Source organism: Prinia subflava, chromosome 4 (genome assembly GCF_021018805.1).
Source record: "Prinia subflava isolate CZ2003 ecotype Zambia chromosome 4, Cam_Psub_1.2, whole genome shotgun sequence".
Lineage (NCBI taxonomy): Eukaryota > Metazoa > Chordata > Aves > Passeriformes > Cisticolidae > Prinia > Prinia subflava.
The window spans coordinates 49043712-49054535 of record NC_086250.1 but is presented as its reverse complement, the minus strand read 5'-3'; positions in this window follow the sequence as shown (position 1 = coordinate 49054535).

Sequence of the window (10824 nt, the reverse complement as noted above, 5' to 3'; positions counted from 1 at the left end):
CTTGTATGGCTAAAGCTCTTTTGGGAAGATTCGACTGCTTTGTTTGCTTATGTAATAAAGGTTTTATCAAAGATTGCCTGAAGATAAAAGTTGTAGTTTACCACTTTCTAAAGTCCAGCCTGAAACAGGATTAACCCGACTGTTTTAACTTTAATATCTGGCTGTTCTGAATGTAACATGAAACATGTCTGGCCCAGCATGATTTATCTATAGTCTCTCTATAGTACCCAGCAAACCTTAGAGATGACTTTATGGTCTGGATTTACCTTTTTTTTTTTTTTTTATCCTAACAGGTAAAATGGTCTTGCCAGCCGATTTTTGCCAGATCTGATCTCATTTACAGCTGAAATCACATGAGATTTTTCCTGACAGAAGAAAAACTAAATCAACGTGATTCATTTGGGACTGCTATGGAGAAGCAGAAATTGGATAAGCAGTAAAAAATATCAAGCTGTTTCAAATATAGAAGTCTATGAAAGTAACTATCAAAATAAGGTCACTGAACTGTCTGATTTTGAAAAGAATTGCATTTGCATGCACTAAAGCTTAAGGATCATAGATATTAAGATATAAGCAGGAATGAGTATGCCTGGAGACCATTATAAACACCTGAACTTGTAGCTCTTGTGATCTTTGATTTTGGAATACTTCTCCTGAAAGTGATACTTCAAGGATTGGCATCAGAAGTTCTAACCAAAATGATTTTTTCTTTAATAAAATTCAGTTTATTTCTCCTCCTCTAGACTTTACTTCTGGTTATATTCTTATGTGTCCTCTCAAGAATGCAGTTATTTGTAAATTGTCTGTGGGTGCTGTGTACTCTAGTTTGAACACTCTCTGGGCAATATATTTTCTAGAGTATTAAACAGTTTGAAAAAACTCTCTTAAAAAAGAAAAGAAGATATGAATTAAACACTCAAACCCCCACATTTTCAACCTTTTAATTCTTCATCAGTACAAGTGAAAATGTCTGTCACAGCTGTCATGACTCACGTACTTCTTTATTTTTAAAGTGGTGTGTGACTTCTGACATTATGGCACTTCTGTGCTGCTATGTGTGGGTAGATGGAAGAGAAATTTATCCACCTTTACTGGATTTTACCTGTTAACTTTTGATGAGACTTTTTTTCCCTCTTGCATTGTGAATGCAGGGACAAATGAGAAATATTGATCGGTTTTCAGTTGTCCATAGTCCCACAACATAATGAATCACAGCTGTTCCTCATGGAGTAGTTCCTGTGTGCACAGATATTCTTAGGGGGAGAGTGGTGGAAGAGGCTGGGGCAAGTGTTTCTAATCCCAGAGGCTCGGGTCTTTCTCTCACTGCTGAAAGGCAGTGAAGAATATGTTAAGTACGGAGCTGCTGGGTAACTTCTCTGGATACATCGTGGGTTTAAATACAAAGGTGCTCTCTGTACATGGGAAAAATACTCTGAAAAGCAGCAAGCTTACAAAAGGAGATCTTCCTGACTGTGTTGTGGAACCCACTTGTGCACCTCAGCACAGCTATGAATGATGCACTTTAACAAATCAGACCTCCAGAAAGTGAGTCAAAGGGAGTAAGGATGCATGAATAGACCAGTGGTATGAACTTTTGTAGTTACCAAGTGGGTACACAGGACTAAATTACCCTTAGTTAGATTGTTTATATATTTAGGAACTTCCATCTTTCATCTGAACTATCTTGAGTATAAAGTCTCTGACCTCCATATTATTATCTGAAACTAAGATCAGAGCTGAGGTCCTGATTCCTAATAAATGCAGAATGTTTTTGGTTTTGTTTTCTTTCCTCTTTCCTTGAACTGTAATATGAGGTATTACTTATCCTTTAGATGGGTCAGTGAAAAGACAGGTGATCATTTCCCTGGACCAAGAAATTACTGGACCCAAAATAGTAATTTAGGGTCCAATTTGAAGCTAATTGAAAGGTCAAATTTGTTTTTTGGTGGGTTTTGTTGTTGTGGTTTTTATTAGTATAACTTCAATTACACTAGTGGATTGGTTCCTAATTTAAATGAGAAAGGAATGAAGCAAACAGTTCTGTCAAAGGAAATAGGCTTGAATCATCTGGTTTTGTTGGTCAAGTTCTCCATTCTTAGTCTTCTGCCTTCACTGACTTCTGAAGTTTTAGACTTGACTCTAAGTTCTTTCAATTCTCAGTTTTGAGAAGAAAGATCAGTCGAGACTTTCTTGCCAGGTTCCCACTATTACATGGAATTGATTTGCATTATCACATACCGGCACAAAAAAAATATGTAAATTGGTAGTTATTAAGGGAATAAAGCATGAAGTTTAGAATATTATTGCTACACTACTTACAGGTGACCTCTGGAGGACAGGAACAAGCAATTTAAGGAGTACATACAGTACAGTGGTTATCTTGCTGAATATAAAGCTTTTTACTACAACACATTATTCCTTTTTCTTTAATTTTCCGTTTATTAAATGGCCTTAATTCCAGTGGAGGTGACCTGCTGCTGGCAAAATGGTGAAACCATTGCATTTGGACATGAAAATTCATGTTTTAGATTAGAAAAAAAAATCAATTCCATCAATACTAAAAAACATAGTCATTGTTTTTAGAGCCATAGAATATGTTGGTATTGTCAAAAAAAATTCATGTCTTATACTTTTTTGAGGGAAATAATTTGACATCCATCTTCATAGAATTCTCTTTAAAATCTCTGTATTAAATTATGTAATAACAAACATATTCAGATAAGTATAAATTGTCCCGGTATGAAGGTTTGTATACTGATAAACAACAGCCTAATTCATCAATGAAAGGAAGTCAAAGTGTAATCACTATAGAAAAGCAGCAATGATAAGAAAAACTGATGGAACCTCAATTACCTCTTCCATTCTCACAAAACTGGTCCTAGGTGTAAATATAAAACCATTGTCAATGTCAGGCCCAAATTAAGCATCTGAAACAGTTTGTGATACCTATGTGCTGGAACCTGAGTTGAGCTCCTGGCCAAAATAATCAGTAAAGCCTATTAGACACTCTACTCACCCTTCAACCTCATTGGGGAGCTGAACGGTTGTCCTGAATCCATTGACTGCAATAGCAGATATCTATCAAGCTCACACAAGATCATCTTTCTGTGAAGACCACAATTCAGTATCTTCGAGGCAAGGAATCCCACCCTGCTGTTAAAATTCAGAGAAAAACTCTGTCTTGGTTTGGAAAGATAGGTATCTGTCAGGGAAAACTGGAGTTTCCCTTGGAATGGAGAATGTAAAAACTCTTCTCTCCAAATTACTACAGTTTTGCAATTAGGAGCTTTCAGGCAAAAATACGGGAATAGGAATAAGAGTTGTTTACTAGGAATATTTAAAAAAAATACAAATGCAGTAGTACAAAAAAGCAAACAAACAAACAAAAGTCCTAGAAAACCCTGACAGAGTCAGAGGTACAACCTGACACCCTGTCAGCCAGGGTGTTGGAAGCAGTCCAAATAAGTCCTCCTGGAGTGACAGATGTTGTTCTGTGGAGTGGAGATGATCCTGTAGTGGCAGTGAGATGAATCCGGTCTTTTTCTGAGAATCCAATGGAAAAGAGGATGTCTGGTGTTCCTACATCTCAGTTTTTATCATGGTAAGAATGTTTGGCTCCTCCCCACTGGGTGGAGCATCTCACAATGGGATGGTGTAATGTGTCATGTCACTGGTGAGCCTTAATGGCCCATTAACAGAAGCTATCCCCCCTGGAGGGTGGACAGTGGTGGAAGAGATAACAAACACTGCCCCACCTGGTTTTAACAGCTGGCCCATTATCAGAAGGCATCCACCTCCCTCCCTCCTGGAGTTACTGGAGATAAAGGAAAAAAAAAATCTCCCCAACTGGTTTCAACAGATGAAACAGAATACACTTTTTTTTTGGTTACATAACCCAAGACAGACTTACAGAATTATGCAGAAAAAAAGTTTCACTTGTGTAAATGCAGCTTCAATTGGAAATCACAAAACACTTTTCACCTGGTTGTTTACAGGTGGTTTTCAGGCTCACTCTAGGCCCAGGTGTACTTTGGACCTTGTGTTTGCATCACACAGTAGTAGAGAGAATATAATTTCTCTGCCACTTTTTAGTCACATTAGCATGGCAGAAAATATTGATCAGGCTTTTAAAATTCCAAAATTTACAGACTAATAATATTTTCTGTTACTGACATTTCTGCTTATTATTCAGAGGCTTCTCAACAACGCCACAAAACTAGGGCCAAAAGTTTACTGAACAACTTGTGTATGTGTCATTTTGTGTGATGATTGTCTTTATATTATGCTGTGTGAAATCTGCCACATCATACTAAGGAGATATGCTGAAAGTGGTATATATTTGAAGTCTTTCTTTTCATAGAAGTGCACTGTAGAAATCAAAGGTATACCCTTTAATGTTCCTAAAATTTTTAACCTGTGGTCCCTGGAGCTGACCTAGGTTCTTCTTTGCCAAGTAGAAGAATATAAAAATTCAGCTGGCTGGAAATTTGTATCTCACTCATGTGCAAATTGTGAAAGGATCCTTCCTTCTTTAAATATGTGTGGTAGATGGCCTCATGAAAAAGAGAAGAATCCATTCTATTATTTTCTTCATAGTGAAAGAAAAAAATTTCCTGGTTTTAAAACTGTATGCCACTTTAACCCTTGATGGACAAAACTAACTACTGAAAGCTAACTGCAACTGCTTATCAAAAAAAATCCCTGTACTTGAAATAGCAAAACAACAAAAAAAGTAAACTCTATCTACCTATAGCTATAGTTACAGGAAGTCAGCGTCAAGTTATATCAAGTTGGGTTTGGCAGATTTTGAAAGACGTTAAATCAGAAACCTTCCTGAAGGTTTTTTACTGTTCGTGTGTGTTAAAAAAACCAAAAAAGAATCCCCCCAAAATCAACCAACCAACCAACTGACCAACTAACTAACTGACCGAAAAACCCCTAAAAAGAAAAAAAAAAAAAAAGAAACTAAACCAAAAAATATGCAAAACCAAAAAATTAAAACACCCAAAAACCTCAAGTTAAAAGAAAAGGAAAAATGTAATTACAGATTATTAAAAAAAACCCTGTCTCTTTTTATAAACAAGGATTTCAGGAAAAAATTAATTTGACATTCAGAGTAAGAATTCATTTGGAGCAAAGACCTGGTTTTTTTTTTTTTTTTTGATTTAAAACTTACTAGGTTGTGTGAAATTAGTTTGCTTTCTCTTTTTCATACAGTGGAAATGTAGTAACTGTGTATTCATTCTAATTAGTAATGTTTTTCATTGAGGGCTATTTTTACACAAAATGTATTATTCAAAAAACCCCCAGACCTAAATGGCAGTTTCTGACAAATAGGTAACCTTCTCCAATCATCAAATATGAATGTGCAGATGATAGTACCAAATAATAAAAGACATCTACTTTTTATGTTTTCATGGTACTTTGTGCACCAAGCATAAGATATATGGATCAGTTTTAACACTACTAACTTTAAAAAGGTGTTCAGGTACTCCATCTTAGAGTATACTTATTTAGTGATTTCAAAATTTGATAAAAAAATTAAAAAATAGATCTAAATATTGAAGACATAAACTAAAACTTTAATAAAATTTCTTATGAAATTATTATGGCAATATTAAAAATATCATAAAAATTATAATGTATCTATCAAGTAGAGTTAGCCAAGAAAATATCAAAAGTTATCACAAAGTAAATTTAAAATCCCCCTTCCTATCACTTTCATGTGTTATTCTAAGATTTATTCTTGGAGTGCATTATAGGTTCTGTTTTCTACTTATTTCCCAGTTTTAAACACCAGGAGAATTAAAATTTTGTCTTTTCCCAAAGAATTATAACTATCCTTTATACCACATATTTTGTACTCTCAAATATTCTGTATTTTGATTGGATTGCCATTCCACTTTTGTCTGAAAGGTTATTGAGGCTGTCAACAGGAAAAGGACTAGAATTACCAGCCAATCAAATTACAGAATACTTAAAAGGTCAAAGCAGTACAGCACACTAACATAATTCACAGAATATATGAGGCATTAAAACCCTAATACCTCATTCTCGTAACAAAGGTTGTAATGAGAGCAAGAAATGGCACAACATGAATTCGTTCACATGACTGCGATTATAACAAGAACCTGAAATGCAATAAACTTAACCCATTCTTGCTGCTAAGCTAAGATTGTAGCTTAGCTTTGTTTCAAGGTACCTTGAAAATTACTTGGATGATAAACTTTAGGTAAGATACTGGGTATCTTTTGCTTATGCATCACCTCAAAGTAATTATTAATCAGAAATTTTAATTTGTTGTCTATGACCTATGCACAAAAAGCTGCAAACCAAACCACAAATTATTATTGGATGATGTTTTAAAGTTTGTTTGTTTGTTTGTTTGTTTGTTTAGCAAGGAGTTTCTCGATATCACAGGTGGGGAAGTGTTCCATCTTTTTCTATCTAGTATTAAATGGAAGTTGTGTTGTCTAATCAACTATTCCAAAAAATAGCAATATAGAAATCCAGTCACAAATGTAGACATGACAGGTTATTTGTAGAGTAAAATTCATGTGTTGCACAGTTTCACAGAAATGAGACTGGCTTTTATAGGAGTCTTTACTATCTGTGTCATTGCAGTTATTAGAACATGTAAAATCTTAACAAGTCTTTTTTTCCTGATAGAACATTCCACATTAGATCACAAAACCTTTCAAGGCAAAGACAACTGGCAATGACAAGCAGTCCAACCCCTGACTTTCCAGCCTTTTTTTTTTTTCTGGGGGGGGTGGGGGGGAAGGGGTGGAGCATAATGCTAAAAGCATTTTTATTTTACATTTCTTTTCTTCAGTGATGTGTGTAGCATAACCCATTCTATCCAATCCTATCTACAGAGAGGAAATAAAAACAGATTTAACCTACAGACCTTTGGTTAACTTCTTCCTAAACTAAATATAAAATGTTACCTCATCTTGCTCAGATTAAAAGGGGAGAGGGGGAACTCCCCCCTTCACCACACGTTCCCTTATTGAGAATCTCTTCTATATAAAAAGAAGAGTCTGCATATAAAAGACAATCCAGAGACATCTTTGAAGGTTCTCTTTCAAAGCATCTCTACTTCCCTGAGCGTCTGGGGATTTCTGTTATTAATTGAAGTTAATTTTCTAGGATATCAGTTTGCCATGCACGTGGGAAAGATTGATAGCCTCTTCGATTCTCAAGAGTGTTGGAAATGACACTGTTCCATCACCGGGTGTCTTCACTTTTATCATCACAAATCAAATTATAAACATCGGGGCAACCTTGCTGGAATCTGGCTTCGGGAGATTTCCATAAGATTAATTAGGCGGCCAAAGCAAAGATGGTAAAATCTAAGGGCGGGGGGTGGGGGAGGCAGGGGGAGGACGGGGAAAGGGGGGGAGAGAGGCACCATTCATTCCTTGTAGAATGGGAAGTCAATTCAACAATGGGTAATTAGCGTGGGCCATGGATTCTCAAAGGCACTGAGGACACTGGACTCTTTCTCTCACTCTGATGTTTAGTGCGGTATTGTGGACCCCTCATTTAATTAGTGCACTTTGATACCCACAGGAGCTTGAAGCTCCAGGGCATGCTAAACACAGACTGACACCAGCAAGCTTCTGCCTCCTTCCAGTCTAATTAGAGACACAATGAGCTGCAAAGACAATGTTTTACTCCAAGATTTCTTCTGCAGATACCTCTGGCAGGAAACAATCGTTTATTTTGTGTCTATATTGGTATTCAGATTAAATTGTTAGCATGCAAAAGATGAGCTAAGGGCACATATCTATTAAAAATGCTTAGCAGAGTTCAGAAATAATGGAAGCAATTTGTGGGGAAAAAAAAAGTATTTTCCCCTTTGGAATTTTTTTTTGTTCTCTTGTCTAATTAGAAGTAAATGATTTGAGTAAGAAAACCAAAATAGGCTGGACTCTAAAGCCTCTCTTATGAAATGATTTTTTGCCTTTTAGATTAATAGCTTCTATCTCTCAGAAAAGATTTTTAACTTAGCTATAGAGAAAGGCAGGGAAAAAAAAGAAAATGAAAAAATTAGTACTTCTGTTAAAATTACCTGTTTGAAATGAGCACCCACCTACTTTAACAGGACATTGTGCAGAGAAAATGTCACTCATATTTGCAGGTCTTTCGAGAAGAAACCCCAAAAAGTTTGTGGCAACGCTTGTGTGTGTGTGTGCGTGCTGTGCAGGTATATAAAGTTATTTTTGATGGACAGTTCTATGCTTATTGGAAGAATATAAATATCCCAAGGGAAACTGCGTATTGAAAATTAGTCTCAGCATACACTAAACACTTGCATGTGCTGCTTAACAATAGATTGAAGAACCAGTACTCCTAAAAATTCAGCTTCTTCTATGTTTATAGTATCATTACTTTCCTCTTTCTCAGGTAATTAAAGAGAAAGAGACCAACATGTATCAATGTGCCGATTCTCAGACTAGAGAGGTACTCTGCTGGTTAAATTATGGTAATTTGGACAGTTACACTATTTAATAAGTGGTTATAATGGGAGGGGGAATGGATGTGAAAACATAGGAAAAAAAATGCAAAACAAAATTTCTATTCAACTTTTAGATCCATGAATCTAACTAGTTGTGGACTGAGGAGCAGCAAGGGGAACAGTCTTGCCCTGTTTCCTGGCATCATGTCTAAGATCCTTCCTGCTGGTTTTGTTTGTCCTTTGGTGACCCCTTGCAGGCTGCTTCCACTATCTGGGGATTACAGGAGGGTTACAGACATCCAGCTGCCCTCCTGTATTCCTCTGCAACATCTGCCCCAACGAAGAGAGTCTTTACTAGCCCCACAATCTGAAACCCAAGATGAGTTCAGGGTACATATGTATTAAAATGTGCAGAGAATGGTGATGAATGCAGTTAAGTACAGCTGATGGCTGGTTACCAGTGCTGTTCTCCACGACTCCATATTGGGGCCAGTCCTGTTTAGGATTTTCATTAATGACCTGGACATGGGGATCAAATGGATGCTCCATCAGTTTGTAAATGACACCAAGCTGATGGGTATGCTGATCTTCTGAAGGGCAGGAAGGCTCTCCAGAGGGAACTGGAATGACTGGATTGATGGTTTGAGGTCAGGTGCATGAGGTTCAAGGCAAAGTACAGGGTCCTGCACTTGGGTCACAACAATCACATGCAGTGCTACAAGCTGGGAGATGAGTAAGTGGAAATCTGCCTGTTGGAAAAGGACCTGGGGTGCTGACCACAAGCCAGCTGAACACGAGCCAGAGTGTGACAAGGTGGCGAAGAAGATCAGTGGCACTGTAGATCATGTCAGAAATTGTGTGGACAGCAGGACTAGGGAAATGATTGTCACTCTGTATTCAGTACTAGTGAGGCTGCACCTGGAATTCCGTGTTAAGTTTTGGGGACCTGACTACTAGAAAGATGTTGTTTAACCTGAATAACAGGATGACCTCTCTCTACAACTGCCTGAGAGGGAGTTGGAGCAAGCTGGGGGTCAGTTCTCCTCTCCCAAGTAATAAGTGATAGGGCAAGAGAAGATTGCCTCAAGTTGCAGCAGGGAGATTTAGGTTGGATATTAGGAAAAAAACCTTCAGAGAAAGAGTTGCCAAGCATTGGAATAAGCTGCCCAGGGAAGTGATAGAGTCATCATCCCCAGGGGCATTTAAACACCAGGTAGATGTGGCATTTAGGGACATAGTTTAGTGGTGGACTTGGCAATATTAGATTTATGGTTGGACTTCTTGGTCTTAAAGGTCTTGTCCAAGCTAAATAATTCTATGGTTCTATGATCAAAATATAAGGTCTAGCAGAAGGGAAAAACAGCCTTCAGCCCTGACCTGAAAATACTTGTCCCCTTGTCCAAATTTGGAAAGACATCTGAACAGAGATTTTTCTTCTGTTGGAACCCCCATCCCAAACTCAGAGGCTATAGCTGTATTAGTAAGCTAAATGTTAGGAACACAGTTGCTATAAACCAGATATAGAAATGATTTTACCAACATATTTGATTAGTAAAACTTATAATGCTTGATTTCTTTCACAAATATTTAATCAAAATACCTCAAGCAAGTTTGTGGTGACACAATAATGAATGCTGACATAAGTTGGAAACCATATATCAAAATGGAATACACAGAAGTATTCCAGGCAAATATTTAAGTAATCTTGGTTTTATGGTAGTTCCTGCTGTAGTAGGTCCAGTTCACAGACTTAAATTGTGGCCTGCAGTCACTCATGGCATTGTACACTTTCGACTTTGACCACCTAGCACTTTCCCAAGCATCTCCAGATACTCACTTAGAACAAGCACAGGTCAGAAGCTACCCCAAAAAGGGAGTATGAAAAACTTTACAACATGACTAGTTTCTTCCCCATGCTAGAGTCCTCCAATGCAGCCCAAATGTCTTTGTAATCTCCAAAGATTGTTCTAATACCACACAGGAAGGTGTGAAAATATGTGACCTGTTCTGGACTAAAAACCTGCCAGTTGTCCAGGCTGCAGAGAAGTATTCACATTATTTCATGGGCTTTGAAATGAGGAAAGCACTCCCCAGGTAATCAGCATGTTCTATGGCTGTGACATTCAGTGACCCCAGAGGAGACCCAGAAGATGTGTAGTGGAAATGGAATCAGGGGGCACAGCTTTACCAAGGACCTGCAGCTGGGTCATGGTCCCCACTACTTTCTCTGTCTGACAGAGCAATGGAGAGGAAAAGATATAAGTTGTCCATTACAAGGATTGTGAAAAATGATTCCATTTCCTAGTGAGGACTGCTGTCACTGTCATTGCACATTCCTTTTCTCATATGGAAACAATCCA